We start from the raw sequence: 10,156 nt of genomic DNA, 5'->3' as shown, positions 1-10,156 counted from the left end.
CTGTCTGTGCACCCTAGAACTGGGCTATGGGGACTTCTTATAAGATGATGAGGTCCCTGCCACGTTACATACATTGCAAAATTGACTCATCAACTATGCAATAAATGTAGGCTGGCCACACGTGCAAAGTAATGATCACGCCGTAAAAATGCCTGCGCAGCTATAAAAGAGCCAAACTCTAACAGAGTTAGTGCTTGAACACATGGAACAACTTTGTAGCTAGTTTCTATCGTGCTTTCATTTGAATGTGTGGCAGGGCCGTGCAAGCTCTTGGAAAGGGCCTCCTTGCCAACGTGGGCTGAGCCCTCGTAACACTCCTCCATGCCTGGCCTTACGGTCGCACGTCTGCCTTGCTCCGTGGGATGCAGGTGTGTCCTGTGTTGAGCTTCGAGCAGACACAGGAGTGCAGGAGGCAGAGCCTTCCCTGGGACAGCGCTTCCCGAGGTGGGATTGGGCTGACTAACACCGGGGCCTGGGATTTAATAGAGAGAGAAGAGCTCTCCTTTTTCCTCCCAGAAGGTCCCTGGAGCCCTGCAGCTTTCTGAGAGCTGGAGCATGGGGTGAGCCCTATGGGTGCAGACACAGTGGTGCCTGGACCTCGAGTTCCCTTCCTGCCCCATGTCAGCCCAGTCCCGAGACCTCCTGGGGTCTTCCCAACTGTATCATATGTGCTGTGGTGGCTGCAGGGACCCTGGGGACCAGCCCCGGGCTGGCCCAGTTATCACCGGGTGCTAGGCCATCTCACCCTCCTCTCTGCGAGCAGCCCTGGGCTGTGAGCCGGGGCAGGCGACAGGGATGCTGAGGGCCGTGGGGACGGAGGCGGACCCGTGTTCTGGGCTACATGCATTTTACCTCCTGCCGTGGGCTGTGAGCCTTGCTGCCCCTCTGCCCAGGACACGTGGGCCTGATGCCGTGCTGCACGAGCTCCCGGGGGGCTGCAGGGTGCTTAGCATCGGGCAAGCTCTGGCTTGAGCGTGGAAGGGCTTTGGGGCAGAAGGCGCTGGGCTCCCCGCCCTGCGGCTGTGAGAGAAGGGAGCCCATCTCCAGCGTGGTGCCCCTGCGTGGTGCTCCCCTTCCCGGTGCTCCCAGCCCAGCCCTTCCTAGAGGCAGCCTCGCAGGGCTGGAGCCAGCAGTGCTGAGCAGGCCTGGCCCCGAGAGACCCCAGTCTGCTCCAGGGGTAACGCTGCTGCTTCCCTGGCGCTTCCACCCATGTCTCTGCTGCACCCCAGCCTCTGCTTGCCCCAACATGCCTGCGCCGCCGGCCTGGCACCTCAGCCGGCTGCAGGGAGCCGAGCCTGGCTGTGGGGACGGGCACAGGGCCCCCAACCCCCAGCTGCTCCTGGGGGCTTGCCCCTTTGCTTATCCAGTGCCCACGGCTCTGATGGGCTGGCTCTCTGCTCCCCTGGCACTCAGCCGGGGGCAGCGGTAGGGCTCATGCGCCCAGCTGCGAGCCCCAGCGAGGCCTCGGCTTGCTGACTGGGCTGCAGCTCCCACAACTGGGTGTCTGGGGCCAGTGCTTGCATGCCCACGGCCACAACCCACCGTCTCCAACGCTCACAGCTAATTAGCCATTGCTGCAAACACTCCTTGCAGGGCAGTCCTCTGCCGGAGATCAGCAGGGGCTGTGACAGTGGGTCCCGATTCACGGGGGGGGAGAACAGAGAGCCATTGGCAATGCGGTGCCGGGCCATGGGGACGCTGGCAAGGGAATACTATTCCCCTGCCCCTGGCATGTTTGCATCAGTGTTTTGCAGAGGCAACCAGGTTAAGGCTAGCAGCTGCAATGAATGCACCTGGGCAGAGCTGCTTGCTCTGCTCTGCTCTGCTCAGCTCAGCTCAGGTGTGGACAATCAGGCCCTTCCTTGCAGGGAACGAGGCACCTGGGAAGCCTCTTTTGCTCGCGCCTTCCCCCCTGCCTGCGCCGGGGCCTGGCGTGGCAGCCTCGCAGGATTGTGGCTGCCGAGAGGCGCGGTGCGAAGGGGCGAGCGCAGCGCCGAGCGGGGCCAAGGGCCGCGGTATTAACATTCGCTGCCATGGCTCCGTCGTTATTAGCAGAGACTGACAATGTAATGATGATAATTAAGCTAAATCACCCCCTTCCTACGGGAGCTTCACATTATTTATAACAACGTGGCGGCTTGAATCTTTTAACCAGTCCCTGCCCAAGCTGCAGCATCCCCTGCCCGTGAACAGTGGGTCTCACGGGCACGCGGGGGCTCGATAGTGACTCCGACGAGTCCCTTGGGCACGGACCGGATTGACAGGAAACCGTGGCATGTCCGAGAGGCAATGTCTGTAGTCGAAGGGGCTGTTCCTGACAGACATGGGGCTGGAGCCAGGGGTTGCAGCACTTCAGGGGACAAGACGGCTGCACACTGAGGCCAGGGCCAGTCCCTGCGGGCCTTGCAGCCAGCGTGTACCCCGTGCTGTGGAGCTAGGCGGAAAAAGCCAGGCATGCTGGGCACCTTGCGGGAGATAGCACTGGAGGCCGAGTCCCAAGCAGACCGTGTCACCGGCTGTGACCGCCGCTCCGTGCCAAGGGCCAGGGTTCGCCTCAGTGCAGAGGGCAGGGGCTGCTCGTGTGGGTTGAGCTGAGGATGGAGCGGAGCAAGTGCAGAGCCACAGCTCACATACAGAGCAAAATCCTTGCTGCGCACTGAGCAGAGACTCTGCCGGCGGAAACAGGGGACGGAGCAGAAGTAGGGTCTCCCCATCATACACACGGTGAGCCAGACTCCCCTGCTGCTCCCTGGAGAGCCCTGGGGGCCTCACGCCACGCGCCCTTGTGCAAGGAGGAGGAGGTGAGCAGCCCTCAGTAGTGAAAGAACAGGTCAGGGTCTGTCTAGAAAAGCTGGACGCGTACAAGTGGATGGGGCCAGATGCAGTGCACCCGGGGGTGCTGAGGGAGTTGGCTGATGAGATTGCAGAGCCATTGGCCATCATCTTTGAAAACTTGTGGTGATCAGGACAGATCCCAGATGGTTGGAAAAGGGCAAACGTAGTGCCCATCTGCAAGAAGGGGAAGGAGGAGGATCCAGGGAACTACAGACCAGTCGGACAAACCTCAGTCCCTGGAAAAATCATGGAGCAGATCCTCAAGGAATCCATTTCTAAACACCTGGAGGAGAAGCAGCGATCGGGAACAGTCCGCATGGATTCACCAGGGGCAAGTCATGCCTGACCAACCTGACTGCCTTTATGACAAGGTGACTGGCTCTGTGGATGAGGGGAGACCAGTGGATGTGATGGACTTCGACTTTAGCAAGGCTTTTGATACGGTCTCCCACAGCGATCTCGCAGGCGAGCTAAGGAAATACAGGCTGCATGAATGGACTGTTAGGTGGGCGGAAGACTGGCTGGAGCATCTGCCACAGGGAGTAGCAGTCAATGGCTCGATGTCAGAAAGGATGTGGACACATTGGAGAGAGTCCAGCGGAGGGCAGTGAAAATGGTTGTGGGGCTGGGGGACAGGACTGGTGAGGAGAGGCTGAGGGAACTGGGCTGATTTAGTCTGGAGAAGAGAAGACCGAGGGGGATTGAATAGCAGCCTTCACCTCCCTGCAGGGGGGCTGCAAAGAGGATGGAGCTGGGCTGGTCTCAGTGGGGGCAGATACAGGACAAGGAGGAACAGGCTCAAGTTGCAGCCAGGGGAGTTGAGGTTGGATATTAGGAGGAATTTTCTCCCTGGGAGGGTGGTGAAGCACTGGACCAGGCTCCCCAGGGAGGTGGTGCAGTCTCCATCCTTGGCGGTGTTTAAGACCCGGGTAGACCAAGCCTTGGCTGGGATGATGTAGCTGGGGCTGGTCCTGCTTGGAGCAGGGGGTTGACGAGATGTGACCTCCCAAGGTCCCCTCCACCCTCGTTTTCTATCGTTCAATGATTTGCTTCCCAGCTGCCCCCTCCCATCCCAGGCACCTCCTACCTGCTTTTGGGGGGTCTGTGGGGGCTATCCCCAGGGTCTCAAGGTGAGAGATGTCTGGAGACCACACATCCATTTGTTCACAGGACCACAGAGCAGGGCACACAAGGCTTTGCTGCTCAAGCCACTTACCTTCTGCAGAGCCCAGGTCTTCCCACCACGCAGCCGGCATGGCCACGGCTGCTGGCTCTACTCTGCCTGCGAGGACTGCGCCGGCTATTATTAATGTCACATTTTGTCTTGCACGTGCATTGAAGTCGACAGTGCGCAACGTGGTGTCAGGAAGAAGGGCAATGAATCATGGCCTGCAGCCCTGTTATTTGTTTTCACAAAGGATCAGCCAGGTGCCGGGAGATTCACGCTCTGAAATGAGGCCTCCCCGGGGAGCGCTGCACCATCCACACCCACAGAGGCCCGGGGGCTGTTTGCCGGAGGAACCCAAGTCCGGGGCTAGGCCCCAGGCACGAGTAGGAGCCAGTACGTGTGGAGGTGCCCATGGCCAGGGGCTTTGGGGAAATAACTAAATACAGAGGGGTGGAAGGAGCCCTGGGAAGGTGGCCACCCCAAAAGCACTGCACGCCCCGGTCCTGCCGTGAGTAGGGAAGAGCCGCCCCTGCTCTCAGCCTCCCTCTGCCCCAGTCCCTCCAGCCTCTGGCTGCAAAGACGGTAACACGCATGTGCCTTCCATCCGGGAGAGGCCAGAGATGGCAGGACCCGACTGGAAACAACCTCCCGGAGGGGCTCTAGGGCCAGAGCAGAGACTGCCATCTCCTCCAGAGCACCAGGAAAGGCCCCGGAAGGAGCGCAGGGCAGGGCTGGGGCGTTCGCTCGGCGCTCTGCAGGGCAGGGGCTTCGCAGGCTCCGAGCTCCCCGAGCAGCCGTTGCGGGGTTACCCCAGGCCTGTGTGCTTGCTCCCACGGGACCAGGTGCCTGTGACCCACGAGGCTGCCAGCAGAAGAGGCAGAGGACGAGGGACAGAAACTGGAGCTCGCGCATTCCTGGAATAGCTGTTGTGCAGCGGGGCCGGGGGCAGCAGCCTGGGACAGAGCGGAGCGTTTTTGTTGGCACCGGCGCCGTTCGGGATGACCTGCGTCACTCCCGCGTGGCAGAGCCACAGCTCAGCTGTGCCGGCCGCTCCAGGACTTGCCAACAAAAACTGTACACCACGCCCGGCCATCACAGAGCCTCTCCATCCATCCCCAGGACAGGCCGCGCGTGATCTGCTGTCCAAACAGCACGAGAGCCGGGGGGTGTTGCATTCCAGCAAACAGATTTTTCTAATTAGCACCAAGGACAAACAGCTCCCCGGCACCCTCCGCCCCCACGCAGAGCCTCCGAAGCGGTTTGCTGAAGGCTCGGGAGATGCTCGCCGTTACAGGCCAGTCTCTGGATCCCGGAAAGCAGCAGACTTGCTCACCTAGGTGCAATGTGCCTCGGTTTATTAGGGACTATTTTTGTCTTTAATTAAAAAATTAAAGGGTTTGGAGCACTGAACAGCCGTGCTAGCAAATACCAATGGAAGGAACTCGCATGGCCAGATCGTCCTCAGAGACCCACCGTGTGTGCACACTGCAGGGCCAGGGGCAGGGTCTGACTCTGGAGTCGGCGCGGGATGTCCCCGCCATGCCACCAAACCCTGGAGCCAGGTGCTCGCAGACCCTCAAGGGAGCTCGGTGCTCGGTGTCTCCCGGCACATCCACCTTCCTGCAAGGACCGGCTCGTGAGTGACACCGCGGACGCTGAAACAGAGCCTTTTATCTGAGCATCTTAACACGCCCTGTAGACATTTTGTATTTCCTCAAGCGTGACACGAGGAGGGCTGGAAGAACAGGGGTTAGTTCATCTGGGGAAGGGAGGACGGAGGAGGGATTTGGTGACCGTCTTCAAACACAAGAAGGGGGTGTAATGGAGAAGACGCAATCAACCGTTCTCGGTGTCATGGGACAGGACAAGAAGTGATCGGCTTAAACGGTGACAAAGGAGATTTAGGTTGGAGATTAGGGAGAACTTGCTCTCTCAGAGTGGTTTGGCACCGGAGCAAGCTTCCACGGAGGTTGCAGAATCACTGTCATTATACATTTTTAAGAGCAGGTTACGTAAACACTTGTCTGGGATGGGTCAGACAGGGACGATCCTGCCTTGAGCAGAGGATTGGACTAGATGTGACCTCCTGAGGGACCTGCCAGTCCTACTTTTCTGTGATTAATTCTTGCAAGGCTCCTCGGAGATGCATAAATACAATACCCATTTTACAGAGGTCACCATCGACTTGAAATCTAACCCACTCCTCCTACAAACGCTGTTCCCAGGTGCATTTAGCGTTGGCAGGATCGGGTTCTCGCTTACGAGACAGGGAGCCTGGGAGTCTGCCACATGCGGCCAAGCACGCAAAGGGAACAGAGGCAAGAGGCAGCCGTATTTCTGTTCCTCAAGTCTCTGCCAGGTCCGGGAGGCATCAGCATTGCTTGGCAAACAGTTCATAATATTTGGGCAGACCCCTGCCTTTTAAGCTGAGATCAGGTCCCTGGCCCCAGGCTCCGGCTGGCAGGTGACACTTCAGTCCCATGCCCGTGCAGCGTGCCATCTGAGCAGGGTCCCAGCCCTCTCTGTTACCGTGTCATCTGAGCCAGCTCTTTACTGCCTGCGGGTCACGTGCGCCTGCTACGGCAAAGCTGCGTGGGGAGCAGGGGGGCCCAAGCCGGCTGCCTGGCGTGGTCTCGCCTGGCTGCGTGTGCAGAGCACGGGGAGCGACGGGCGGACCTGGCGCTGACCCTGTGCACGGCCAGGGAAGCGATGCCGCCAGAGGTTTGCAGGCAGGCCTGCCTGGGCTTTGCACTCACATCTGCTCCCAGTCTGGAGTTCCTCCCACGCAGCCAGCACACCACTTACCCTGGCATCCCTTTCCTTTGCAGGCCAGCCCTGGGAAGGAATTGCTCAGTGCTTCCACTGTCAGTTCAGGGAACTTTTTGCTCCTTTGAAGCCCACACAGTGGAAGCAGCATCAGGGTCCAATTTACCAGCTCTGGCCAAGGGGGTGATTTCACCGCTGGCAACAGGTACTGGGTTCGCACGGTGGAAAGTGAGCGTCTGCACCCACAGAACGGGTACAGCTCAGGCACAGCCTACGTGATGCACACTCCTCACTGCCCTGCTAACGTGCCTTGCTTCTCACCCACTCTGGGGCAAGGACCTGGCTCCATCAGAACGAGAAGGCTGCACGAGACAGCAATTTGTGCATGGAGGCACCTGCCCCAGAGCTCCCCAAACCCGGTCTAATCGGCAGTGATTTCTGCACGCAGGGGCTCCGGACACTTCCAGGTGCTAGCATGTTGCAAACCAAAATACTTTGCAGCTCAAGCCCTTGTAGGACCCCAAAGGGACCGGCTCTTCCCCTCCCTCCCCCCCAGTGTCCTCAGAGGGCTGCGGCAGACACCCACCCACCCTTTCCTGCTTGCACCAGGCTGCTAATGCTCTCACAGCCAGGATACCCGCTGCCAAAGGAGGGACACAGGGAACACGCGCGTGCGAGTGACCTCACAACATTGGCTGCCTCATTCCAGCTGCATTCGGAAGGTTTTTATTAGTGTTTTCATGGGACGGTTTCACTGCAGAAAGTTCACATGGAAATAACAAAACTGGAGCCTTGTGTCTCTTGCACACGGTCTGCCTTTGACGGTGGGGCCCAATCCTGCATCCAGGGATACCCATGGGAGCCCCCTAGGAGCTGGGGCGAGCACCCTGGGCTGCTGCCGCGACAGCGAGCCTTCCCTCCGCTGCAGGGATACCACTCACTTTGCCTCTTGTCAGCAGCTTTCCCCGTTGTGCAGACCCACGGGCTGCTCCCCAGAGGGGAAAGGCGCTGACGGGCTGGGGCTACAAGAGGCACTGAAGCCAACCCAGGCTGGGTAAAGGAAACACCGGGTTATCATTCCCTGGTTAGTCTATAAGGCGCAACTCCACCCTGCCTCTTGCTGCTGCTGTTTGGGTGGAGGTCACATCCCGCGGGTACCGGCCCCTCCTCAGCGAGCTCGTGAAGCTGCCCCATGAAAGCAATAAGGAGGGCCCAAAGTCCACGTGGTCTCCATCCTGGCTCGAGCAGGTGAGGGGAGGCCGGGTGGAGGCGAATTCGTTTAGGGACAATCCTTTACGTATTTGTTGACTGCTGGTGTGCGGGCTGGGAGCCCCCACACAGACCAGAGCCTCGACATCTGGAGAAATAAAAGCAGAACAGCTCCTCTCCCTGACTATTTCACCCCCAAAGGTCTCCCCGTCATGCCGTGATGTCCTTGTGAGGAGGAGTGGGAGCGGGCCCTTTGGTATCCAACGACACTGGGACATTCTCCGGGCAGGCTGGGCAAGTTCCCGTGGCCCCCGGGACTTGCGGCTGCAGCCCACACCCCCTGGGTCCCACGCGCTAGACACGGAGCGACTGGTACGCCCGCGCACCCCCGTGCAGGCAGCTCTCCTGGGACGTGATGGGGCTTTTCCTGACTAAGGGCAGTGGGAGCTGAGCCTGGGAAGGACCTGGCTCCAAATAATGTCCTTCCCTTTCAAATTAGCAGGTGGCTCCCGGGACTCAGGGTCCCCGACAAGGCTTGCAGGCCTGACCAGGAGGCACGGCGCACCGAGTCCACGAGACCCACAGCAGCCCCACGGCTGGGAACGTCCCCCTCTGCCTGTCTCTGAATCTGCTCCTCCTGCACGAACTGACCCCCCACGTCTCCCTTGCTGGACAGGAGACTGACTCATCTCGAGGCCACTCCACCAGCTCCTTGCTGGTGTGGCTCAGGATTTGGCAACGTGTTTTAACGAGGTATTTACAGTCTTGCGGACTGGCTCCTTGCTCAAGGGCTATTGTCTGTGCCCGGTGTTTTACAGGCGCAGGAGCTGTCAGCAATCATCATTAGCATTCCTGTTTCTGCCTCGGCGACAGCACAGTCACCATGGAAAATATTTAGACATCAGGAGTGTCTGATTAATTAATCTCTTAATTGATACCTCCACCTGGCGTGGAGAAAACCCGGAAGAGCTGGCTACCCAGGGTGCCTGCTGCTGACAGACAGATTTACAGCTAAAAATACCCCAGCTGTCCTGGGACTAATTGACTTCCCTGCTTATCCCATGTTGGGTTATGAGACTCCCAGGGGCTGGCAGGTTCTGCGAGGCGAGGGGAGGGCTCCCAGCAGGCTGCCGGTCTGGCAGCGTGGCTGCAGCTTGCAGCTGCAAACCAAACAAGCGACATCTGTTTGGAGTTGACACAGGAACAAACATACTGCAAGCAGCAGGGAAGCTCCCTCCCCCTGCCCCTGGATGTCCGCCCAGGTCAGCGATGCTGGGAGCCAGAGCCCTGCTGCAGCCTCCCGCTCCCGTAGATCCTGCTGGCTGGAGAGCATTCCTGATGTGCCCTCCCATCCCCGGCTGGGGCGGTTCAGAGGGACCCAGCAGCGGGCCTGGACCAAGCGCCTCCACATACCAGGGCTTGGCGCCAGCTTGGGCAAAAGGGCTGCCGACGAGCCAGGAACGCGGCCTGTTAAAATCCCAGCGCCTCCCAGGCCTGCCTGCCTGGCACTGCCAGGAGCGCAGACCCAGGCCTGGCGCCCGCGGAGACACTGTAGTGTGGGCCACAGCGCCGCGGCCCGGGTTTGTTTCACGCACACGAGGCCCTGCAGTGCTCCGCGGGGCGGGCTGTCCACACGCTGCTCTGCCAAGCCAAGGACAGCGCCGACCTGGAGCTCCTGCTTTTCTCCTCCTCTGGGACACGCACGTGTATGGACACGCGGGCATACACACACACACCCCCACCCCCCTGCCGTGCCCAACAGGGCAGGGTTTCCACCCTGAGCATCTTTCTGTCCCTGGCTCTGCCAAGGCCAAGGCCAAGGCAACGCTGACCTGGGGACTCCTGCTTTTCTCTTCCTCTGGGACAGACAGACATATGTATATACACCTGCCATACCCTCCAGGGCAGGACACACACACGTGCATACCCACACTCTCTCACACAGATCCCTGCTGACACATCTCCTCACACACACACACACGCACACCCCCCCCACACACACACACGTGTGCCCGAGAGGGCAGCTCTCCTCCCTGTGCATCTCTGCCTCCGGCACTGCCCTGGGGGCTCCGCTTCCTCCTGCCCCGGGGCCGGCGCGGACACACGCACACACACGGGGCGGGCAGGGCGCAGCCGGGCTCCGGGAACCACCGTCTTTATTGCGGTGCGCGCGGGGCC

The sequence above is a fragment of the Alligator sinensis genome, unplaced genomic scaffold (assembly GCF_000455745.1).
Source record: "Alligator sinensis unplaced genomic scaffold, ASM45574v1 scaffold632_1, whole genome shotgun sequence".
Lineage (NCBI taxonomy): Eukaryota > Metazoa > Chordata > Crocodylia > Alligatoridae > Alligator > Alligator sinensis.
Note: the sequence above shows the minus strand (reverse complement) of the source record.